Below are 27887 nucleotides of genomic sequence, written 5' to 3' on the forward strand. Positions count from 1 at the left end.
ATTGTATGGAAACAAAAGTCATAGAACGTTCATTTCAACGTTCGTTTCATTTCTTAAAAATGAACTAAAACATAATCTTTGCTTGAAATATTTCATTTTGCCGTGAATTAATTCAAAAAGAATCCAACGATTTATTTCTTTACCCTTTTAAAGAACAATCGAACACTGCTTCAATTGTGGCTTTAGAAAATATGCGACGCAAACCTTTTTAATATTTAAAATAGTATTGTCAGTTATGCAGGTGATTCTATCATAGTAGAAATACGCGATAAACTGTACTCATTTGGAAATATATTGAAAAATCGTAGTTATTTTGATACATAATTTATAGAAATAGATAAGTGCTTTTAGTACAAACTCCAAAATATCAGAAATCGTCATATATTGAACAAAATGATCATCTTTTAATATACTGCCTATATAATATACTAGTGTGAATGGATGTGTAGTTTGCATGAAACTATTTCCATCAAGAGGCTGGAAAATAAATCTTGTCACGTAGTATTATTACTTCTTCGCGATTTTCTCATCAAATATCCTGCCCATATCATTCCTAAACCTCCCTGTCAGATTTCTGACTATCGCTTATATTACAAAAACTGATTCAAAGAAATTGCTTTGAGTCGATTGATGACATTGATACCGAATCAAGCTAGAAAATCCTGGTGGCTGATATCTTAACTGAATTTGATGCAAGAACAATGATTTTGATGACAATGAAATAGATTGTCGTTGAAAAGTTTTGTACATCTTGACTATAGCTTCAAATATAAACTCTTAAGTAATATTTTCAGTAATTAATCTTGTGTTTTGATTAATGGTCAATTCAAATTGTATACTATAATTTAGAATTAGGACATGATGAAGTTTACCACCAGCATGAAATATATATTGAAACTTTATAAGCAATTTATGGATGTGAGAATTATTGAATTTAGTACAAATACTAAATAAATATATGACATTTATATGGCTTACATAAAACGTATATGGAAAAATGATATGTATTAAACTTAATTTTTATTAGATCTATATTCGTATTAATTGTTGGTCTTCTTTGGAAAATTAATTTCGAACTATTTTAAGGCTTTCCTATTACGGTCTAATTAGGTAGTAAAATTATAATTAATTAAACCGTATTTCTCTAAAGTGTACTTTATATATCAGAAGAAAATAGGGTATATAACGGCAATTAATTTTTTAAAAATAAATATAGTAATACTATAAATTTGTCTGCTACCATTGATGTCAATCTACACTAAGGTCCATTAGACATATAGCTAAATAGGTTAAAGTAGCACAAGCTCCTAATCCCTTCTTATTTACAAAATATTTTAAAATTTGTTTAAAACTGTTTATTTTTGGCATTTTTTTGATATTACTTGACATTTTATGGATGGAAGGACAATGTTAATATTGAAGTAAAATTTCGTGTTAAAAAAAACACGTTAAAGTTATTTTTATAAAAATTACTACCTAAAAAGATAGTAGGTCCGCTCACTTACATTTTTATACGTGGCCTAAGACTTCGATAAGATTGGGTAGTCTCATTCATAAAATTCAAAAAATATTACAGTGAACTAAAACCTGAAAAAGTAATGCATTGACCTCTTAAACTCTTATCTCTTAGTCCGAATGATTAATGTCAAACTCTGTTCCGCGAAAAGCAATATGAATAAAGTACAACATTTGCAGAACAAAGTCCTGTAAGCATCGACGGTTACCAAGGAAATCAAGAGAATCCCTTGAAGAAAGAGGGGCTGCTCTCATTGCAACTTACAACTCTACGACAACACTCGAACAGAACAAAGACTCAAAAAATGAAACCATTTGATCTTTCTTTAATATATAAATATTATAGAGAGACTATAGAGGGTAAGTAGAATCACTGGAATCTCCTAGATATATAATTCATTTCAAAAACATGTTGTTTGTTAGTAAGCAGCGAAAGCTTTAAAACTAAATACCATATTTAATATAGTAATGCTACAGTATTATACCAGCTTCTGTATGTTAAAATATAATATTTGTATCTAGAAATATAAATATAAATTAGACAGAAAATTGTAATAAACCTGACCAAAATTGCAATTCTCTACAGTATTTGACTAACTATTTTAATCGAAAATGCTTTAAAATTATTTCTCTGTGGTACGAAATTAGCGTTTCTAGAACGATTACCAAACGATTAACTGACAGAAAAGCCTTGCAAATATTGACCTTTTATGGGTTATAATCAGAAAGCTTTTATAGCCACCAATATGTAATTATTATAATAACCTTCGTCCGAACAATAAAACTAAACACACCGATGGAATATTAAAATAGTAATTAAGAACGTGAAAATTGCTCGAAAGTTTAAATAAATATTTTTAACTTAATCAAAGACATCAGTCCGACCACTAAAAAGCACTAAAATTAATAACTAATAAAAAAACTTTCTTTAAGCAGTTAATAAAAGTTATTATCACACCTATAAAATTATAATTTATTAACTTTATCATAAAATTATTCTCATAAAGTTAGATGTTTAATTTTTCACATACACACAGATGAAAACACGCTGTTTCTCCCATTAAAAGATCTTTTATATAAGACAAAATTATCAAAAAAATTAGATTGCCTAGCATTTAAGAAGTGCTGGAATCATATAATCGAACACTTTGGAATTTGTTTTTTTTTCTGTGTTTTTCGAGGAAATCGATCTTTTTTCGAACTAAAGAATATTTTTGCTCTTGAAAATAATAGAATAATAAAAAAATTAAAAATAACAAACTTAAAATAATATCCATAGATCAATATTTTTACACTTTTGACATCCCTGACTTGCACAGCATTATTGAAAAAAAACGTCGGGACCTCCTAGTGAAGAAAACATGCTTCAGTAGCATGGCATTTCTCTATTTAAATATTTAGCCATTTCTTGATACTTCGCTTGATCATGAAGAAATAAATTTCATTTCTGTCGTTACAAAATTAACTTTAAAGAATTGCTTAAATAGAATGGAGGAAAGGCAATTTCTAGCAATGTGTAGTAAAATTTGTACAAAATCATAAATAACGTTTTACTAAAATGTTGATCCATTTTATTCCATTACATTATAAAATAAAAAAATCCAAAATGTAAGCAATTGTTGAGACTTTAAGGATACAATATTTTGCGATGTAGTTTAGGATAGTATTACACTTGGTTTAGCGTAAGCTAAGTGATTTGATTCTAAAGCTTGAACGTAATCTAATTATATACTAAACTAACTAAATCTTTAAAAAACCATTGATCAAATTATATTTCACGTGGTTGTTTTTAAATCATTTTTGTGATTGTTTGTAAACAATATTGTAAAATTAAACAAGGAACAAGCATATTAGTCATTCCTTGGTAAGTTTGTGTTTTTATTTAAGTTTAGACCCTCGATATTTAACATAAAATTAAATATTAAACCTAGATAATTATTAAAAAATGCGAAGATCTCAACCTGAATTAAAAAATGGTTGTTGGATAGATTTTCAGCTCTATTAGTATATAAAAAGCTTCAACTCTGGGATCGCACCAGCCAAAACAATATAAATATTATATTATGATTTAGGGTATATGCAAAATAGGGTACTGCAAGGTATTGTTGATACTCCATGGTACATTCCTAATGACGATGTACATAAAGATCTTAAGGTAGAACACTTTCGGTAACGTTATCAAGGACTGTGTGAATGTTGAGGTTTTTCAGTTTCTAGATGATGATGGCTTAGTCAGAAGATAAAAGAAAATAAAACTATTTGGTCTAGTTCAGTGAAGCTCTTAGTACAACTCAGTGAACTATAAAAACGGTGACACATATGATAAACACGAAGTGTTTATCGTTGAATAAGTGTTTTGTAATTTTAAACCCGTAGCAAATTAGTAAAAACAAATAAATTGCTCTAAAAGGTAATAATAAAAAATATTTATGAATAGTTTCAAAATAATTAAGTATAAAAACAATTATACAGTTCAATTTATATATTGAAAATGTACATATACTATGATATAATATAAAGCAAATATTATTTTTATATGAAGCCTGTATATAATACAGTTGTATTAACTAATAGTAAATTACTTTGACAATGTTTAAAATGCTGAACGTACATTTTATCTAACGATTTAATTATAATACCGGTAAATAAGAAAATATCACGAATAATTCATATTAGCATATTGATTTACGTTTCATAATAGTGGAGAACAAACTGTGACTGGATTAGTAAAGTACGATTGATAAACATTGAATCGAAACGATGTAAATTAAAAATGTTATAAATCAGTAATCGGAGTTAAATAGTCGTTTTCATTTGAATAATTATATGCGATTGGATCATTTATTTTATTTAAAAATGTGCCCAGAATAGTTATCTTGTTCAACGAGTTCATTAAATGCTGTTAACATTCAAAAAAACCATCCGAAGGAATGTTAAATTTTTAAGTCGGAATATTTGATTAGAATTTGAAAGTTAGAAAATTAAGGAAATATTTATGATTGTCACTAAATATTTTTGTTTAATACTATTGAAGTTTAATGACATATCTGAAATATTTTATTAAAACTGATGTCAAGAATATTACTACAATTAATAATATCGTAGATTTTTTGTTAAGAATCTCTAGCAATAATTATACTGAATCTATGTATGTTAAATTCTTAGATGTATTAGTGATTGCAGATACTGAACTACGAATATCTGCTTTCTTTTAGTCTCCATTAACAAAGGTGCTTTTTTTGAGTTCATATTTGGAAATTAACACAGTGAAATGAAAAGTGCATTTATTTTGAAAACCCTAGGTGCAAAAAATCATGGCTGTCACTAGGCGAAGCAGGCCGATCGATAACAAGGCTAAACCGTCTAGGTCGCAAGACAATATTATGTTTTTGGTCTATTACTAACTATTGAAACCTAGTTAAAAAATTAACAGTGATCAATACCGGCAACAAATGAACAATTTGAGCCATACATTGATCGAAGAACATCCAGAATGAGACAAAAGGCACGGTAAAGTGTCAAATAAAGCAAAACCGACCAAGGAAGCGTTGAAAGCACTTGAATGAGACATATTATCGCACCCACTGTACTCTCCAGACCTTGCCCCGTCCGGTTATCAACTTCTTGCATCAATGGGACGACGTTTATAGAGCAGCACTTCGCCAGTTCCCCAGAAGTTAAAAAAACAGTTTTTTTTTGGGATGGCAACCTTAAATTTCCTGAAAGATGTGCAAGAACTAAAGAATCAAAGGACCAATACTTTGAATAAATACATTTTCCATTTTCTTGAAAATTATGTCGTTAGAACCGGTGATGACTTTCCGGTACACCTAATATATCTGAAACGAACTCAATTTTGAAAACTGTCTGCACTATTTGGTATGCTAATTTAATATCAGAATGGTAAGATCAACTTTAGGATATTTTAAATCCACTGCGAGGCAATTTCAACAAGAAATTATCAAATGTCATCCTTGCAATGTTGTTTATTATTCGTTTAATTTCCACCGTAACATTAAAAACCAATTATATAACTTTTATTGGCTTTGAGAAGGAAGTAAAAAATTAATATAAGGTTGAATATTCATCATAACAATACACAGAATGCAAAACACATAATTGATACATCACAAATTATTTATTAATATGTAGAATACATGATAATAAAATTATCTAAATTAATAAACAATACAGATCGTGCATACTAACTAACTGATAATTTTCAATTCGCATTTAAATAAAGGCAGAACTAGAAATGCAAAAAATATATTACTATTCGAAACAATCTATAATTATAATTATATGCGGTTGTCATCAACGAAAATAAATTTAAAATGTCTATCGAACATTACGACTTTTAAATCTCAATTCGAATGGCTCATTTAAATTTAATGTGTGTAAAGTTGTTGTGTGTTCCTTTAAAATTATTGCTATAAATTAGTTATAAAAAACAACCATGAAGTATCATTTAGCAACCGAAATGATTAATATCTGAATCAATAGTTAGAATATTGAATATAAAATGAGCATTACAAGATGAATTTTAAATGATACAAAACAAATGTTATGTCACTACATGAATAGATATTCTGAATAAGAAACAAGTAAACATTAATAAAAAAATATATTTTACAGTGCATGTTTTATATACATTTTATAAAATTATTATTTGCTACTGGTTTAGTTTAGTTTAGTGCATTTTATTTCTCAGTACAATATCCTTTTAACTCAATACATTTAATCCTTGCTAATAACACGTTTTCTCAAAGCATTCAAAACAGGCGTTTGTTTCACGTTTGTGGTGGCCTGTTCATTTGACTTAAATCTCCTACCACCTAGTCATTCCTTCAAGTGTGGAAATAGTCGCAGTGGATACATCTGGAGAATATGCTGGTTCTAGTAGCAGTTCAAATCTCAATTTATAAAATTTTCCATGGTGAAAACACAAGTGTGTACCCATGCAAATCTGTCCAAAAGCTCTGAATAATATTCGACAGTTAATCATTTTATCCTTTTCATATGAATGAAAAATTGTGACCGACACACAATTTTTGATGCACGTTCACCCGAATAAATTAAATATTTTGATTGTTACTTGTTGTCTGTTTTGTGACGTATTCATAATTCGGAACAGCCAAAAACATTTTCGGATTACGGATGAACATCGCAAAGCACTTCTTTGAGTCAAGAATCCAAATATTCATGTAAAATGTGATGTGCCCGCTTAGTTAAGATGCCTACACCCTCACATAATTTCATTCTCCGATAGTCCAATCTAATTCCATGGGTTTTATAGACGATTTCTGGAGTGACCTCCTTTTGGGTAAGACCTGAACGTTCACCGTCAGCATTTTCCAACAAATTAAATTGAAGGCACCCACAGTGTTAATGCAGCTTTTAATTGGCCCCGGTGGTGTTTTTTTTTTCATTCAAAAAATAATGCTTAGACAGCAAGCGAATATCAGTTTTTTAATTTTTGTTAAAATTTGAGAGGTTGTCTGCTACTACAGTGCTATAAATGGCTATAAGTCACAAACTAAATGATGCAGCTTGCTCAAAATCTCACAATATTTTATTAGCCTTATTTTTATTATTTATTTTATAGGTGGCAGATGAGGACAGCACTAATGCGCGGGAAATTCAAAAAGTCATTAATTCAAGTCATTTCCGACCTCAAACTTTTTCTCCGGAACTAAATTCATCTATTTCGTGTTTTCGACTCATTTCCTCTAGTTTAATATTGAAATCCCACCAAGCATCTAAATTTTAAATTTGCCTTTATTACTACAATCAATAGGTTTTACGTCAATGTATATATTTGTTTGCAAAATTATATATAGTGCGACCAAAGTCATTTTGTATATACGCCATCTTTTTAACTGGAATAAAATGAGCAGGAAAATATTGTTTGATTTTAAAACGAATTTACAAAATGCGGCAGGCAATACATTAAACATCTTGATGACGTATTCACAAAAAAAACTTTGAATAGACTATAACTCTAAGTGAAAGTCTTAAGAAATAGTGTCATGTCCATGAGAAACTGGTAGATTAAACGTGTGGAGTCCAAAATCACAATAATTGTTATCTAGAAATGGAGAATGACGATGGTTGCTTAAATGAAAAACCTTATATATAAGTTGTATTTAATACTCTTATAGTAAAACGATACTAGAGACCCGCTATATATCCAGAAAATTTTCTCTGCGAAAATATTTTTATTGAACAAATTTAAGTAAATCTCTAAAATGGCCCGAAAAATGCTGTTTTGAACTGGTGTTTCTCTGCCGATAAAATTCACACTGTATGGAAATCGTACCTACCATTAATTATAAATATTTCTAGAATATTGTTGAACATAACACAACAGTATTGAGAGCGACGAAAGTTATGTTACCATATATAATTTATACTATATCAAGGATCTCTTTTTTTATAAACAGGTTTATTGAATTTTAAACAAAAATAAACAACTGGTATAAAATATGAAAATAATAACGGCAAAAATATGATATAAATAATTAGGATGAAAAACATTCTTACAAATACAAATTCCTTACAAAGACGGCAATAATTTCCAGACAGTTAAAAAAACTTTCAAATAAACAGGACTAAACAACCAGTAATAAAAACATTATTACATCATGAATACGAATATTTCTTTCTTGAATTAAATGGAATTATCTGCAGAAAATGGTCTACGATAGTAGAAACATAATAATATAGATAATTGAATGAGATATGTCTGAATGAATAACGTCTGTCAAGGAAATTCGGATATTTAATTAATATTCTGAAATAAATTGATTTGATCAACTGTAATAAATCAAATCTGGTGTGTCTGTAACTGCGATGGATTCATTTGTCTTTATAGGAGTATTAATGTTGCTAACCGAGAATTTCAGGTTTTTAAAACTGATTATATAATAGGAGAATTGCTTTTTATATTTCAAGGTTTAATATTAAAAATGTATTTAGAGCTTTTCTATATATTTTTTTCTTGATTATATTGATACTCGATAACTTGAGATCAACTAAAACTTAATAAATTAATTAAATATTATGGTAGTGGAATAGCGTTATTCATTTTAAAAATAAAATTGATGTTCAGCGATCAAAGAACAAAAGTTAAAATTCCTGATATATGAGACTAAAAAGTAATGAGACGCAGTAATAATATTATTTATTAGGAATTTCTTGTGCTGGGTCAAACATTAACCAGGATTATAAGTTATGATAATTAATTTTAAACAGATCTACGACCATGATTGTTCAATTTCGCCATTAAATCCATTTTAGAAAATGCCTTCTCACACAATAAAACACAGTTGATTTACGTTCATTCTTATGATGAGAACGTATAGTCTATTCAAAGTTTTTTTAGTAATGTGTCGTGGATATTTGTGAAGTCGAAACATTACAACGTTGCCGCATCAACTCTGAGTTTTAATTCAGTTGGCTATGACACACACACAAATTCTAATCTAAATAAAATAATTGAACAAAAATGTTACCAAATATCATTTATTTTAACATTGTACTATATCTAAAAACTACAGTTAATTATACAATAATTTATAGGTAAGAGTTGTAAAACCTCTTGTCACTATTGCATTCAAGAATTTTGCGTACGTCTGACAGTTAGGCGCCGTCCGGTTTTCAGATGTATATGTATATTTATACAGTATAGTACATGTATATGTATAAGTAGGTGTATATAAATTATTCAAAATATTAGTTACAATTATTATTACAGGTTATAAACCGGTAAACATTATTTTATATTGATAAATTTTAAGTCGCAATATATCATATTACTTTGTTTGAAAATGCCGAAAACAATAGATATTCAGGGTCATAAATTGATTGCGGCTTTAGGTTAGGTTATTTCGAAAAGGAACAAGATAACGGAGGCCCCCTTTTGCCGGTAAATATCGTTAGAGAGTTAATTATTGATGATATTAAATATTATAAGTCCTTACCATTTTACTGAAAATGCTTTTTAGCGGGTTGCTGCCGTGATGAATATTACTGTGGGTACTGTGAATAGCATCGATTATAAAATGAAGAATAATACGTTAGATTCACCCAAGAAAACCCGTCTACATACAAAATGGGTGACGAATCTTGACCATCATAATATTGGCTCTATTCGAATAGTAAGTACACAAATTATTTCATCGATATAAACATAATTTAATAAAATTATTTTAGAGTAAATTGTCTCTCTGGAAAGTATACATAAAATAATTAGGGACGTGCAGCTTTTTGATGCATGTAAGACATCCTTTCATACACTCCTACAGGGTATAGGGTTTAAATGGTGTAAAAATAACCCTCGGAGAGTTTCAATTGAACTTCCAGACATTACCTTAAAAATAATTCAATTAAAGGCATAAAATAATATAAGAAACTTGAACATTTCAAAATCGTTCATTGTGGCAATCTTGGCAAGACAGTAACAAAAAAAGTGTAAAGAAAATAAAAATTGATAGAAAAAGGTAAAAGTTACAATAGCATTCAATTGGGTTTTGCTGTCATTTGTCATTGTATTTACTAATAGTTAATTAGAGATATAACACAACAACCCATATAATATAACAACCCAACCACTTCGGTTCGGAATCAACCTAACACCTTCGGTTTGTATGAACTCGATACGAAGGAAGTAATTGATAAATGGTGGAATCCTGAACACGTTTTAGAAATTAACAGCTTAGTAATTGAATTGGACAATGAGTCGTAAAGTGAAAGTGACTGAAATAAACTTTCGGGATATGTGATAATGCTGTGCAATGCTGGAAATTCTTAAGCAGAGTGATGAGAGTGGAAACAACTAAAGGTATGTATATAACTAACTGAATAGAACTGTAGAAAATAGTATTGTAGGGCGTGAAAGACTTGTGTGTACGGATGTGATTATTATGATATGAGAGAATGAATATTAACTGTTTTGTAGATATGGCAAATGCATTAGATAGAATTCAGTTAATATTTTTTTCAAGAATGGTGTACACAGATAATAGCAGAAGAAATAAAAATACAGTGATATCAAGATGACTTGCCAAGAAGACCCACCATCAAAGGAAACAATAACTAAACGTCAAAAGTAAATATGCTTTCGAATGAAACTAAAATACGTTTCTCAGATATACAATTGTTAATCAGGTAGATTAGGCCTCCAGGAGGATAACACTACATAAAAAACGTGCCTAGAAACTCTATCTCATGGACGGTGTGGATGAGTTCAATGTAAACCAAACAAATCTAATCTACAAACTATTATACATGTATTCTTAATAGTAGTTTTAAGTCCTTCGATAATATATGTATTAGATGTACTGTGATATTAAAATAAATTATATTTGAACATTTTTGTTCAATTATTTTATTTAGATTAGAATTTTCTTAAATGTCAAAGCCAAACTGTCCACAAATATCCACGACGCATTACTAAAAAAACTTTGAATAGACTATATATACTTTTCAATAGGTGTTATTCGTTTAGTAAAAAGCCAAAAATGATGTGTGTTAATTTCATTTCTTGCTGTCTCAAAGTTCTTTAGTTGAGTGAAATTCTTAATTGTATTTTTATGAATAAGTTGAAGAATTTGTCAATAATTGCTTGCATTAGGATCCATATTTGCTTAAAGTTATAGATATAAATATCACATATATTGCTTAAAATTCCTGTAACCAAAATAGAAAGCAGCTAGACAATACGATAAAACTAAACATTAACTCTAGTTTAACATTTTCTTCGATTACAATATATAGTATAATAACATTGAACATATCTGAGAAATAATGATAACCTTTATATCAAGAATAAAACGGAAATGATCGACAATATATAAAAAAATATCTAAAGTAAATATAAATTGACCGACCTTTGATTCCATTGGACAAGACAAGAATCGAGATACTGGTAAAGAAAGTGCCTTCCATGACTTGCAAAAGGTTATCAGCTGGGAAATATATTTCATTCACATTGTGTTATAACAAATATAAGCACATTACAACAGGCTTACCAAATATTAGTGGGAATATCAAATATAAATGACATTTCACGCGTTATAATAGAATTTTACTTTAAATAATGCTGTAAAAAAGTTGATTGTAGCAAAGGACGGAGTAATTTACATGATTGAAGCTGAACATGTTACATTTTGCCCAACCTTGGTGGAGGGTGAACAAAATTATGATAGCCAATATGACTAAATAAATTCGTATACATTTAAAATATAGAATATGTCATTTTTTTTTAAATATTCATTTGTTAAAGAATTAAGTAGAGGTTAATTGATGGATTAATTAGATTATAGACCAATATAGATTGATATCAATTGTTCTAGTTCTGTTATAATACATGGACTGAAAAGTAACGGGCGTAAAAAAGAAAACGCGTTATTTTGTTCAAAATTGGCTTTACTCATCAACTTAATCTCCATCAAGAGTCACACAAGAATTCCAGCACCTGTCTAACATTTCAATACCACTTTTGTAGAACGATTTATCTTTTGCCTCAAAATAGGCCTCTGGCCTGACTTGTGACACGTTGTCTTGATGAAACACATTTTTTTCTTTGCCATATGTGGTCGTTTCTTTGCGATTTTATCCTTTAAGCGCTCCAATAACACTATATAATATTCACTGTTGAAGGTATTTCCTGTCTCGATAGAGTCGATGAATACTACACCATGCATATCCTATAATACCATAACATAACATTTCCAGTCGATTGTTGTGCTTCTGGGCTTCACTGCTCAGAATCATCAACACGTTTTTGTTTTTGGCCAACAGTGAGAAAATGCGACACCCTCTTTAAACAAACCATTCTCATAGTCGAATGCTCATGGAATATAAAACCAACACCTTCTGTCGATATCTTTAGGATGTTAGCTAACTTACAAAACTTCACTTTTCGATCATTCAGAACGATTTTTTGATTTTTTTTATGTTTTCTGGTGCTACCTCCTCATTTGGACGTCTATTGCGTTCTGCATCATCGGTATCTCGACAACCACGTTTGAAGTCAGCAAACCAGCGTTCCATTTTAGTCTTTGATGGAGCGGAGTCCTTATAACACTTTTCAAGCCATTGCTTCGCTTGAACGTTATATTTTCCCATGTAGAAGTGATGCAAAACTACACGACATTATTTTTGATTCATTGTTTTGAAAATAACAAAAGTAGTGTGACTCTTAGCACAATAACTCACAAATTTATGAGTAGATTATCATGAAGTTTTTTCAGCCCATGTGTTATAACACGTTATTTATTCTTCCAAATTTATCTCGCCACTATCAATGTAATTCCCCCTTCAATGAAATGTATTTATTTGTTTAAATGCTTCCTTCGTCTTAGAAGCAGTTGTTGAACCCTAGTTGATTAGCCTTTAAAATGACTTCCTTATAGAATAGCAGAAGTCCAACGATGTGATATGAATTAATGTAATTCTTGATAAAAAGTTGTGAAAAACATTACGGTGTAGAACAGCATATTATCGTGATGGGATAATCAAGATTTATCGAACGGGCAAGTTCAGGCAAGTAGATTGAAGCAAACACTCAAATAGCATTCACAGTTGGCGGTCTAGCTTGTCCGAAATTGATACTGCATTTTTTTGTTCTTATTATTTTTTGATCACAGTAGTAAAAATGATATTTTGGTAAGTAAAGAAATATGAACTGTATTATCCAAATATATATATTAGGTGCCTGAAGATATCTTGATCAGCGGTATCTATTGATAAAGATCAAGTATCAATTTAAACAATTAAACAACCTAACTGAACTGTTAAATTTTTTTACATAAACAATTTTCCATTTAGTACTGCCTTATTCAGTATACAGGCATTAATTGTAGAAAGCTCACAATTATATTTTCGCAATCTATCATTTTTGGAAAGTTATGATAATGTTGCTTCGTCATATCGTAATTATCGTTTTTTTTTAAACTATTTAAAAGGGGTGATTTTGATGTGAACGACAAATACTTGAATCTCGAAGACAGTAATTTGCCAGATTTATTAGACCAAAAACCCAGATCGATTTTCAAAGAACTTTCATACAGCTTAGCATTTAATGGGCTTTCACACGAAGTAATATACCATTTTGAACAGTTTCAATATCGGTTGCTTGAGAAAAAAGAAAATAGCTTTCTGTTGCGTATTGTGATTGGCGATGAAATGTGTAAGATTGTCAAAAAAGCAAGGGTTATTTCAGGAGAATCATCCACATCGACACCAACAACATCGACAGGCCTTGTTGTGCAGATGAGCTGCTAAAACTAAATGAAACTCTTACTGCTGATGCCAACTGAACAAACCAAATGACCTATTTGAAACTAATATTTGTTTGCTGCTTGAAAATATCATATGTTAATATTAAGAAAATACATAATCTGAATAAGAAGATGAAGAAACATTCAGAGATCACTGATTTATAAATTCCTAATAATTGTACATGGAAAGAATGTGAATCATTACTGTTGATCAGAAACCGATATAAGGACGAGATGTTGGCATTAGATTGAAAGTATCAGAAGAGTATCTATTTTATTAGCTGTTAAAGCTTTGTTAAAACACTTTTATCGGTTATTTTATATTATAATATATTATGATCATTAGTGTATATTACTATAGTTGACTATAGTTGAGTCAATTATCCCTTTCATTTGTAAAAATTTAATCCGTATTCGTAGACCATCTTAATCATGACCTATTTGGTTGTGGAACAAACATCAAGTTGGTTGTAGTGTTTTATGAGTAATTAAATGTGATTTTTTAACCCTTGCAGTCGTTTTTAATTGCTAATAAAATGCGGATTCATCACAGTTATAGGAAACTAATAATTAATACAAATAGCGGATTTCGAAAATAAACTACACCAACAAGTGAACCTAGCACTAACAATAAGATGGTGACAGGGAACCCAAACCAAGAGACATTATTAATTTTTGGTCAAGATAACCCCAAAATGCTGGGTTGCAAAACAGTATGATATTAGGAATTGCAGGATGGGAATTAATCGAATTATATTATTATTATCGATGCCTTACACTGAAGTATATTTATGTTGTTGATTTAATCTTACCATCTTAGACGGCGATGGAAATGAAGTCTGAGTACGATAAACACGGAATAAACATTTTTCAAATAGCAAATTGGGTTTAGTGAGGAAGTTTTAATGGTAAAGAATAGTCACTGGCCTTGTTCTGGATTACTTTGCAGTTTAAACAATTTGCAACGTATGTGTTTGAGCGCGCAGAAAGAAGGCAGTGATACCCTCATATAACGCGGATTTTACTGTTTCAGCTTTCGAAATATCAGTCATATAGATATTATATACTACAGGGACAACAGTTTCTCTAGTCGAAGAAGTGCTAGAGAGCTGATATACATCCCTTTCGGAAGAATGGAGTGGAAGATCACATTTTTGCAATCGAAATAAAATAATATAAACACACTAAAGGCGATTAAGTAATTTTTATGAATGTGAGGTGAAATTTATATTACTCTTGTCTGTAATACTCGATATAATTGACATACTACTTCCAGAAACTAAGTTCAATTATTGCAATTTATTAGTATAACAATACACATTATTAAAACATTGCTGTTAATATTTATTATTATGCATATCCTGCTTAATACATGAATACCAATATTATCCAAAACGTTAAATGTGTTAATGCACAAGCTATATTTCATATTCGAAACAATAAATTCCTGTTGCAATATTAATCTTACTTCCACTAATGCGTTTGATACCCAAAATAACCATTAAGGAGATTAATTTACATACGAAATATACACTCGAAATAGTCCGCTAAAGTTTACTACGGAAAATAACATATCAAGACGAAAATATAAAAAAATAGGTACAAAGCACCGTTTATGACGTAAAAAACAAACAGGCCCTAGATTTTTCCGGTTTATTTTTAATACATAATTTATTATTAACAATTCTAATGAGGTCGTGTGATAAAAATATCGCTTTAGAAATGCTTTGACCTCATTTTTTATTGAGCAAAATTAGCCGTTAGTTGTTTAGTTATTGTAATATATGAAGGCACGTAATAGTAGCTGGATTCCTGTGGTTAAATTTGTTAGGTTACTTACCAGCAGGTGGCGGTTTAGTAGTTCATTCATACCTGAAAACAAAATAAACAATTAAATTTTTTTCTTACCAATTTTATGTAAAATTGACTTTCTTACTATTATATAACTTTTTTAATATTATTTTTATCAATATGTTTAGTTTTTTGCGAGACATTGTATGTTTCTTATCTTATCACTTTTCATCTTATTTATCTTGCATGATTCTTGTTAGTTTGAGTAAACGCGGTCATACTTTGCGAACCGTACAGAAAAATGGAACGTACCATATTTGATACACAAGAATTTTAATATAGACTGGTACTTCACAGGAGATCTACAAGAAAGAGAACATTGCGTATGACAGAATGCAATGCTTCACATCTCCGGATTTGGCGCATGCGCACTATCCTACATAGAATATACCACAGAAAAGAATAAACTATATGAAACTACAGTGTCTTTCCTTTCTAATGGCGGTCCATTATTTTCGAGTTGATCGATACGGTCGATCAGATCAAAATAACAAAAAATCTAGAATATTTAGATATTGTGTTACATTAATAATTCTATACTAATAGTATTTAATTTTCAGTGTTATTCTTTATTCACTCATTTACAGCATTATGACAATACGTTTGGGTCTCTTTGGCAGACTGACGATCATTGTGTGATCAAGTTTTATTGTTGGTGCCTGGCCTCTAGTTTATTTAGCACGATGGAAAACCATTATTAGTCCATTGTTCAGAACAGAAGGTTATTGGTAGATGCAATATGATGAGAGAGGTCATCAAAGAAACTCAATGTTAACCAATCATCTACAGTTTACATATTCTTCACAATCCACAAGAACATTCAAACACCAAGTCAAGGAAACGCAAAGTTGGTGCCACCTGAAAGTGTGAAGGTTACAACTAACCATTTATACTCCTCTATTCTTTTGTAATTTAAGTTTATTTAAACAAAGCAATTTAAACTTTTTTTTAGGCCATAGTTTGTGCGATCGAGAGCCTAAAAAGAGGGCAGAATAAATTTTACTTAATTTCTTCCCAGCGAGTATTCCTTTGAGATCTGGTGTTCAGATCTGGAGAATACGGTGCTACTACCCCAAGAATTCACTACCAAGCCGCTGCTACATTACTAACTAACTAACTTTGAGTTAATAAATTATCGAATATGCTCATGAATACAATATGCTCAGCGATTCCTAAAAATATTTGCTTTTTCATAAAAAAATTAGTGTATTGTATAATAAAAATAAGGATAGTTATATACTGGATGAATCTTGAAGTAGAAAAAGAATTACCAACTTGGATTTGGAATGATCGGTTTTCCAAATATGAATGTATCATGTTTGAAAGATCAATAGAAATACCAAGCTATAATGCCTTGAATATGCTTAGTGAGGTCCAAGAATACTACCCTTATGAATTTATTCTCATGAAAAATGCAGTTTATTTCGCCGGGAGGTGGATTAGTAAGTGTTTGCCTCAAAATCCAAACTGCTTCTCTTGTCCTATGTCTTTCATATTATCAGCTTCAATGAATATAGCTCTTGACAATTTTTGATAATTAGCTCAGACAACTGGTTGATTAATTTGCCTGATTATACATTAAGACCACTGAGTTATTGACAAATTCCGTTTGGTTATTGGAGTGGTTATCTGTTAAGTCTGTAGACAATCTTAAACAACATTATACACGTTAATTATAGCAATAGTTTTAAGTTAATCTTGCACTTTCTTCGAGCAAAATTCGAACCCACAACTTTCTCATCAACTGGACAGTCAACGTCAAGCCGACTTCACTACCAAGCCACTACCACATTACTGGTATCGAATATTCTCATATATAAAACAGCAATTTCTTAAGATATTCGCTTTGTCATAAGCACGTAATATATAATAAAAATAAAACAATAATTCTTATATGTAGAAAATATTATTAACTTTTTATTGTTGTTTTATTAATATTTTTTTTAGTTACAATTTGGTAATAACAAATTCGTGTTGTAAGAAATAGAAAGCAATAAGGACATTGCAACAAACTTAATTTATTTTATGAATATGTTATTTCAAATAAATACACAGGCACTTTATTTACATAATATTTCTCAGTCGCTATGCTATTAAACATTTCTAGAACGACTGAAACTAGAAAGCTTCAATAGCCCTGCCATAAAATATGACACGAATCTAAACGTGTTTTTTTCCTCAATTCAATTTTTTAAAATATGACCGTTAATAGACTGGCATTATTTCAAAGCCGTTTTGTATAGAAATAAATAAGCTTTGTTATTTTAAACGCCCCCACTGTAGGAACCTATTAAGCTGTCTGGGTTCTTGAAATGCCCTATTCAATAACCAGTTTGGACCTTTTTAGGTCTTTTTTACCGCTAGTTCCAGACGAAAACGGGTTTATTTCTAAATGTTTTATTTTAAATTAAGTTTTAAATTGTGTTTCTATACAAGACCTTTTTTAAGATGTTTTACTCGAGCCTCTTCAGTGGCGTAGTTACAGTTTTTTTTTATTTATTATATCTATACTCATTCTTCTGCCATACATATATTTGGATATTTAATTTATTAGATTATAGGCAAAAATTATTTAATATTTTAATATTTTTACAGCTTCAAATTTGAATTGATTTTTGATTGTTTAATAATAATCAAATTAATTAACTACATAATTATGCTCTTTTAGAGAGATATTTATATTACAGCGAAAATCATATAATTTCACTATACCACATTACTATAGGACACTTCTGTTTTCGGTCAAGTTAAATCTATTTTTAGACTGAAAAAATGAAGTATAAATTATAAATAAAGTTTCCCTGAACTCAACATTGAAACTTATCAAGATTGTTATTTCCCTTCACTTTGTGGAATTGAACATAAACATAAAAAAATTGTCTTGTTGAGTCTTACAGGGCACTCGACTTTCCATAGTTCTAGTTACTTAAGCTATATTAGAAACACCATTTATTCCAAGTGCTTTTATCATTTACATGGTCGGTAAAATGAAGCAGTTACATCGGTATTCTGAATGCTGATATATAAACTGTAGACACAACCCAATGTCAAAGTCCGATGATTAAAGTTTTGTTTTACAAGCTGCTTATCAGACCCGTCATGTTATCTGGATCTAACACTTGGTATCGGTTTATCAGGCCGGAAGTAGTGAAAAAGCTTCAGGTAATGCAAAATATACTTCTCAGACATACTCTGAACGTGTCATGGTTTGTCAGAAAAACCCAAATTCATCGGGAAACTGACACACCAGAAATAAGACGGTACGTTTTCTCCTTATACAAGAAATTCCATGCAACCTCAGCTCTCTTCAACAATTTCCACATCAGATCCCAGTCAGAGGCTTTTCCAATCAGATAACCCCGAAGACTATCCCCCCAAAAGCGGTTCTTCATGCCGCCAAAGGTCATCATACCCCAAAATAAAGCGCCTTCACGGGCAATCCTCTCTTATAAATTGAGTTAACATCAGCAAGGAAACCCTTTCAGCTGGTAAACCAGACCCAAAAAAAAAACCAATGTCAAGTAACAGAATATTTAAGGGTTCATTGCAAACTTTTTCAACCAGTAAAAGTTATATAACTTAGATTTTATTCTATTTCGATTTTTATGTACGTCTATAGTATTATGTAAGATAGTGCCATCAAATCAAGCATTTCAAAATTTACGAGAAAATTTTAAATAAAATGATATATCATACATATATAGAATAGACGTTATCCATCTAATGTCTATACCTTTCCAGAACGAACCGAACCAGAAAAAAGAAAATAAAATAGATATATTGATAGTAATTTATAATTCAGGCGGATTGATAGTAATTTATAATAAGCATCATATGGCTATGATCTCAGGGTAATATTTGTTATCAAGAACTTTTTGAACGCTTCCTTATCCTGTCTAACCCTGCTTCCAAAATAAATCATTTCTGATGATTTACAATGGCCCAAAATTCTATATTTAGAAAATCTCTTCATAGTTTTCAATTCATAGCACAAATGCCTTTGGGTAATCTTTTAGGCTTCTTGCTATAAATGATAAGTGATTATAATATATAAAGCACTAGATTTGTTTCTATTCTATGGGTCACTTGTTAAGTTCTTGTAGTTAGTTTTAGTTATATCTTGCAGTTAGTTGTAGTTAAAGGTAGATATTACTATATAGTAGATTATAAATAGTTTAAGGTAGATTATATAGAAGGTTGGAATATATTACATGAAACGTACTCATTGTGGGATAATTTAAAAAACGTTTAATAAGAAAAGTATTATTAATAACATTGTATATTGCATAGCTAAAACATTTGAATTATAAATGGTGGTTATCCTTAATTGTGATCTTATGTGCATCGAGTAGTTAAAGTAGATAGTAGTGTCTTTTCTGATTCCATCAAGCACAATATCGGATTTGCAACTGATGTAAACGATTCACTTGGTTTAGACAACGACATTCTATGTTTGGGATTATTTAACATAGTATATGCTGGTATTAATTTGATACAAAGGTCTCTTGGATATTTGGCTGGGTGAATGAGGATAAAGCAAATTAAAATGGTGACATTATAAAGGTGAGTGTCTATTGTTAGTCGTTGATATAAAAATTGAGAGGCATACAGGTATAATGTAGGGTAGGGTTCAGTTGGTCGTCTGAATTTTGAATTCGTTTGATGGCGATTAAAAAAGTGTTCGGTGGTTATCAAAGACCTATTTTTCAATTTAAGAATTGTGGAATTGGGGGATTTTCATAATTCTAGGGTGACAATGCTCTTGAGTATAATTGGCAGTGATTTAATTTTTCAAAAAATATCAATATATCTATAATTTTTCGGCATTCCTACTCCAAAGTTGTTTACTTCTTGTAAGGTTGTTATTTTACAAGGCTTTTAACAGGTCAATTGAAAAATCTCCGCTCTGACACATAGATGGTGGTACTAGAATTAAATCCATATATTTTTAGTATAGCGACTATTACATAGCGTTATTGGACCGTTTGAATTACGAAATCTCCGTAAAACGGCCGCATTTGAAGAAAAAGAAAGTGCTGCTTCACCAAGACAATGCACCTGGTCACAAGTCAGTGAAAACGATGGAAAAACTCCATGATTTGTAGACTTACAGAAGTAGACTTGTACTAATATGTATGGACTTGTATAAATATGGGCTTGTACTAAAACATTAAACAAACCTGTAGATTTCTTAGATTAGTTGCCAATGCCTTTCGCTACGCAATCATCGAACGATGGATTCCGCTTTAGAACATGAAATAAGATTTCTAAATCACAGAAACGTTAAATAAATACAGCTACTGGATAATACATAGGAAATGAAATTGTTTAATCCCAACTTTAGCTTAAGTAGTCTTTTAGTTTTATTTTAATTTGGGGAATACATATAAAGGTATTTACCCATTTACTCGTCCTGTTTATATATAGATGCAAGTACAACTGAACAGCACTGATAAATACATTTTATAAATTAAGACTGAAGCTTAACTAATGTAAAATGTAATTATCTAAATGTAAAAATCTTATAAATAAAATATAGTTAAAGAGGAGGCTTAATAAAAACTGTTTCGTGTAGACTAGATTGCTAGGTAATCATCTATAAAAGGCAATAAATTAATTTTACAATACTGGTAAAACCCTTAAAATAACATTTAGTGCCAACACCTAAAACATAAGTTACACTCAAGAAATTTAATAACCACAAAAATAAATTAAAATATAATCTTAATATTATAGAACCGCAATAATACATAAATATCCCCAGTAACTGCTATGGCAAATCAATAAGGAAGTGTATGCCCAGGTGTAAAATATTTGTCACTAAAGAAGAAGAAAAGGTATTAAATCATTTTATTATTTCAACAGAACGTAGGCGTTTAATATTTTTAAAATAATTAATAGGCCTCGTTTACTGTTAAAGCAAGAAATTTATGGGCTTACGATATTTTATATAAAATCCTTTTAAGTGAAATCTTTATGGTTAATCTTTTAAATTAGTGCTTATAAGACTGTAAAGCTTTCAAATAGTTTGTTGCTTTAATTCTGGTAAATAATTAATCAGTAAATCAGACTTAACTCCGATATAACTTCAAAAGGCCTTCATTTGTCTTAGTCGTGAGGCAGCCATTTTTCTTCTAAAATGTATCAGCTCGTTAAAAGATTTTGTTACATTTTTTATAATGCTGGGAAAATTATTAAACTGATTAAGATAGAAACATATATGTTGGGTTAGATAGAGTTTAATGAATTATAATGGCTAATTAATTATCATAATGATTAAAGAGGCACTATTGTGAAATTTAACAAAATATAATGAAATACCTTTTTCATGAGTATTGCTTTTTTTGTTATTTTATAGTCTCCTTTATACCAAATAGGGTTTACTTGGAATGAACCTTACTGCTTAAGGTGGGGTGCGAACTACAATCCTAGACATTAAGCCTACCGACTAGTGAGTGACCAACTTGAAGATCCTGATTCTGATAGAGGCTGCTTACTGGTGTAACTACGATGATCTCCCTTGTTGAATTTTGTACTCTTGCCTTTTGTACAATCACAAATATGTATTTACGGCCATGTTATAGCAACATTCAAACACGCGACTATCGCCACGGTAGGAGTCGACTGTCCTGTCGCCTTGACCACTGCACCAAACAAGTCGGCTGTGAGTATTTTTGTTTGGATGTGCAGCTTGAAATTTACCAGTTAGCATAAAGATTCTGGTAAGAAATCAAAGTGAAGTTTAGTAATTTCTAGCAAGATAACTGAAATTTCATTAATACATATATTATATAAATGATAAAGTTTATTAACCGAAGCTGTTATTTTAATACTTTCGTAATCTTATTAAATTAAATTATAATTGGGAGTATCGTGGGGTTTGTAATGTCAAAAATATTCCAGATAAACTGCAACTGCTTATAAAATCATTTAAACAGTCCTTTTGGAATAGATGTTTCTTAGTGTTTTTGTTTCTGTTTCTACAATATACAACTATAATATTTGGGGTTAACTATTACTGTTTACCAGTGACATTTTTATTAATAACATATTTACGATTTAATTAGCAGATATAAACATACAGTAATCTCTTAGTATAATCTAAAAAGAAAAATTGATGTATAGTCAAGGTAAAGCTGTATAGATGCTGTATATATAATATAGATGGTATGTGATTATAAATTTATCAAGTTTACAGTTAGAAAAAATATGGAAAAAGAAACTCATCAGAAAATAGAATACTAGTTTTGTGTTAAAAATATAACAAGAAGTACCCAACAAAATTGGGAACGAGTGTTAATATTAGCTTATTTTCTTAGAAAAGGACTCCCATTTTTTTAAACTATTTAGATTGACAATAGAAACGAAAAATATATATTTGTAAAAAGAGTATTCTTCGTTTAAGACATTTGTTTCAAAATATAATTATTTAGAACAAAATTGCACGTATTTACTTTCTTTATTACAGAATTTATATTTATTTTTAATAGGAGTCACGTTTGTTCGTTATGTTATGTTATATTATCGTTAATGGATATAATAACTCAGCTGTTATTCATTTATATATAAAATTTGGTAAAATATAAGAGTTTTTTTTATGGGAATCACAAGAATGAATAAAGTGAGAAAATTGAAGGCAATAAAGAACGCTACTAAATGGGAAAAAAAGAAAAACAGGGAATAAGCTTTTGAACATGATGAATAAGGTAAATCAACATGCTATAGAGAATGCAGCCGTTATTTATGACCCTAATATCCAGAAAAATAGCATATATTTTTCTTATAAGACAATCTTATTAGTCTTACATGATGACTGATGATAATAACAAAGGGAATGACTAGTATGTGAATATCCAACCATAAATCGTTAAACATAACAAAATATATATAAATAGTATTTTATATTTAATTATAAATAATTTAAACCGTTTGTGTAATATATTTTTATTGATATTTAACAGTGCATAAATTATATAAGTTTTGAAATATTAGATATCGTCGCTATTAGTCGACTAAAAATTAAATTGCCGGTTTGGCTGACGTGAGAGTTAAAGGCTCCTGCTGTTCGGAAATTTATGTTTGTGATTGTTTAACATTTGTCCCTGTCCTTAGGCAAGAGTGGAAAATTCGACAAGGATAATTATCCCAGTCGCGCCAGTAACCAGGCTGGGTAAGACCGGATGTCTTCTGGAATAACTTATAAATTGTTCACTTGCCAGTCGGTAGGCTTAATGTCGAGGACCGCGGTTAGGAATCCACGTTAAACAGTAGGTCCAGACAAGATAAACGTTGGTAAAATTGAGACTTTATATTACTTAAATATATATTAAAAAAATAAATTAGAAGTTTTTTTTTAGAAAGGGAATCTAATCATGGGAATATTAACTCTAAGGAGTTATGTATATCTGTATATACTCTGTCCTTTTTTTTAGTGGCATATATTATACCAAAACATCTATTCATTGATGTGTCTATCTGTGGGTTTTGTCTGAAAACAATTTTTTGTTGAAACAACCGTTCTTTTGTAATTTTTTTTTAAATATACTTCCATGTGGTGTTATCATGAACTCCGACTACTTCTTGGTAAAGGTCTTGGTTTTGTATGCCTATTGTTAAAAAATATGTTTTTTGCAGGCATAGGGTTGTATTAGTGCTTAAAGAAGGCTCCGAAAGCACGGTGCTCGACATTAAGTAAACACACTTGCGAGTGACCAACTTGAAGATCATCCCAGAAAACATTCGGTCTTATCCAGCCTGGTTACTGGTGTAACTAGAACGATTATTCTTTGTACACTCTTACCTATGGACCAACCTTACAAATGATCTTATTTTAAGCTTAGACCAGCGCGGCTACCTTAACAGTGTGCTAACTTCACAACAGAGAACTGTTTAAGAATATATTTAAATATAACTGGAATTATTACAATATTATTTAAAAAAATTACAAGCCAGTCTAAAATTAACACCGGAGGTTTGCGTAATGGTAGATTAAAAAGCTTGCCACAAATATTTCCTTTCTTGTGCACAAAATTCCAGAAATTCTACATTATCATCATAATATTATGACTAAATATAAATGAGATGTGGAAATATGATAAATCCGCTATTGCTTCCCTCGAGATCACAATTTTCTAGCCATTGGAAAATGTGTTTAATGGAATTACATTAATAAAACATAGAAATAAATCTTTTCCCGCATTAAGATACTGTATAAATTTCCAATAAACATAACGATAAATGAAATAAAGATATATCCAATCAATAAGGAAGTGTAGGTAGATGTGTAAAACTGTTGTCATTAAGCAGGACATAGCGTTAAATCATTTTCTCATTTAAAATAACGTAGGCGTTTAATATTTTTAAAATGATTAATATACCTTGTTTACTGTGAAATGAAGTAATTTATCCGTGTATTCTGTAATTTATATAGTAATAAACTAATGTGAGAATTGTTCACACAGTTTATAGGGTATTGTTTTTTAAATATGTTATAATATTAATAATGGTATATTTTGTTCATTAATGGAAGGATGCAATTTGATTTGGCAATTTACGAAACTGTTTCTGATATTTTCCAAACTAACATGAAGCCTAGCTGATATGAAACCTGTAGAATTTAAAAATAAAAACCCAATCTAGTTCTAGACCATCACATCTCACAGTCTTTTGAGAAAACAACAATTTCCTTATTTATTGCAGTATTTCGACTTTCAGTGTTTATATTTAGAAAGCACATGACGAACATGTTACAACTAGTTTATATAGCACATAATTTATATCATAACGTAACCATCTCTGACTTGGTTCCATTAGATTTTAAGTCCTAAAAAATCGAAGATCTTGTTTGTAGTCAAGTAAGGGGAAAATAACTTTAAAGAACCAATTGTTTTATTAAGCTACAGGCTATCACTATTACCGAACTATTAATATCTTACATTACAGCTAGAATATTTAGTCAAACAAGAGCAAGCCCACTCTACAATAAAATAAGTTAAGGCAGGTGTACCACAAGGACGTGTATTCAGACCAATTCTTTACCTACTTTACTTAAGTGATATACCACAAATGGAAAATATCACGATGGTTACATTTACTGGTGATGCTGCGATTTTTGCTGTAGGAGGTAATAGCGAAAAAGCAACCCAGAAATTACGACAGGCCAGTCGCAATATAAATAAATTATGGGGATGTTCTGCGAAAAATAATATAACTGCAACATACATTTTGCAGATCAAAGTTCTCAGAGTTATTGCAGAGTTATATCAGATAGTGGCTGTCACTGAGGAAATCAATAGAATCGCAAAGAGTTATAATAACACCAAAAGAGGACACAGACCCAAAACAATAAAATTATTTGCGCTTGAGTAGTGTAGTGTAGTCGGATGCATTTAATAGAAAAAGAACAGTGTTAATATACACTCTATTAGAAACTATAGGACCGATGGGTCCTTCTAGTATTGGGGACTATGTAACATATCGAATAATGACAAATAGCCCTGTTTAGACAATATATAATAACGAATTTCCTGGTGGTTTAATATTCTGAGTCAGCAATAGCTGTTTGAAACTTCATTAATGACGCTAATAAAAGTCCCTAAATACTCATGCTAATGACATTTCGATTTCGTAAATTCGAACTGATAAGCTTAGAAATCCAATTTATAAACATTAGCCGACACTGGTGACTGAAGCGAAAAATAAAATTGAATTTCTCTTTTAAATAACAAGACCCCCTCCATGTTATTAATACTTAATTACCCTTATCAAAAGGATCCTGCGCACCCTTTCACTCAATCTTTCACCATTCAATCGAATTATACGTCAATAAATTGCATTTTACCGAGGTTATTCCACAGCAGGAATGAGGAATGTCAACGACCTGAATGGCCAAAGCTGGAAACATTCCTCCCCCACTCAACCGGGAACCAGGAGCGCGCGGGCGTCTCGCAAAGGATTTTAAAAAAATACAATTCTCCTTAGAAACATTACTTAGTATGTATTTTCTTATTCAATATAACAATAATTTTAACAATGGTAAGAATGACTAATTGACTGATAAAGAAATATAAAACTATTTAACTATATTATTTTAAATTAAAAAATGAAGTAATAAAACTAATATACACGGAAAAACACAAACTAATTTTCAATATATTCTTTATACTTGTTTTTGTTAATATTATATACTATATTAATTTACAATGTATTTGAAACAATCAAATTTTAATTAAAATTTAATCACATATTTAAGTACTTACTAATTTATTGGATATATTTATAAAATTATATTTATCAATTAACAGAAACTAATTTTCCGATTTGTTTGGCGTAGTGGTAACGGCGACAGGACGGTCCTCTTGCTATAGTCGCGGGTTGAAATTCTGTTGGAGCATAGTCGTAAATTTATGTTTGTTATTGTTTAACATTTCTGATTGCCCTTAGACAAGAGTGCAAAATCCAACAAAGAAAATGATCCCAGTCAAGTTAGTAACCACACTTTGTAAGATTGGGCCTTCTGGTATTATCTCCATGTTGGTCACTCGTCAGTCGGTAGCCTTAATACCGAGGGCCGTGGAGCTCACGTCAAACAGTAAGTCCAGTCCAGATAAACCCTAGTTGGTAAAAAGGAGACTCAAATATTTAAAAAAAAAGAAACCAATCGAATCCAAAACGAATCCTTTATTTATTTTGAAATATTTATTTCCTATATGACATAAAACTTAAAATCATACACGCCTATGGTTCGAGTCGCAGACTGCTAGATTTTCCCCCAGCGTCTCTCTAAAAATTTGACGTATTGATTTTTTAATATCTCCCTGAAAACATTGGAAGGCCGTCGTAATGAAAAATAAACACAATGTTTCAAACATAGTCGTCCAACTCGTCGTATGATTTACGAACGCTCATATATAGTTAATATATTCTGCATTATTTGAATCACAATATATATGCTGCATATTATAGCGCATATCAGAAGTCATAGAGGACTTCCAATTCTGTTGTTTGTTGTGTTAATATGCGAAATGTATGTATACAATTTTGTTTTTGATATTAAAATATTTAAAATAAAATTATTGTTTTATGTCTACATCATCTATATATCCATGTTTTCTTTAAATTAATATACAGGGTATATTCTATTTTTGATTCTATGGATATTATTTTTCAACTTATCATATTAAAGCAATTTTTAAAAATTAATTTACCTAATAGATTTATATACAAGTAAACTAACAA

The 27887-nt window shown here is 30.1% G+C and overlaps 2 protein-coding genes across 11 annotated transcripts in view; one reads left to right on the forward strand and one right to left on the reverse strand.

The window, feature by feature from the left end:
• LOC143192067 (TOX high mobility group box family member 4-B) overlaps positions 1–27887 on the reverse strand; it is a 434710-nt gene that overhangs the window by 347025 nt on the left and 59798 nt on the right. For 2 of the 10 annotated variants that reach the window (XM_076397550.1, XM_076397549.1), the window contains exon 1: positions 15640–15666. The exons of the other annotated variants lie outside the window; for them this stretch is intronic. The gene's annotated coding sequence lies outside the window, so the exon portion shown is untranslated. Of the gene's footprint in view, positions 1–15639; positions 15667–27887 lie in introns of those variants that run through there. 10 annotated transcript variants of the gene reach the window in all.
• Positions 1–27887, forward strand: part of LOC143192070 (ATP-dependent DNA helicase Pif1-like) — a 599413-nt gene that overhangs the window by 302311 nt on the left and 269215 nt on the right. The gene's annotated exons all lie outside the window — the stretch shown is intronic.

Source organism: Rhynchophorus ferrugineus, unplaced genomic scaffold, assembly GCF_030347505.1.
Source record: "Rhynchophorus ferrugineus isolate W39M unplaced genomic scaffold, kcgeb_rfMv2 rfM2, whole genome shotgun sequence".
NCBI lineage: Eukaryota > Metazoa > Arthropoda > Insecta > Coleoptera > Curculionidae > Rhynchophorus > Rhynchophorus ferrugineus.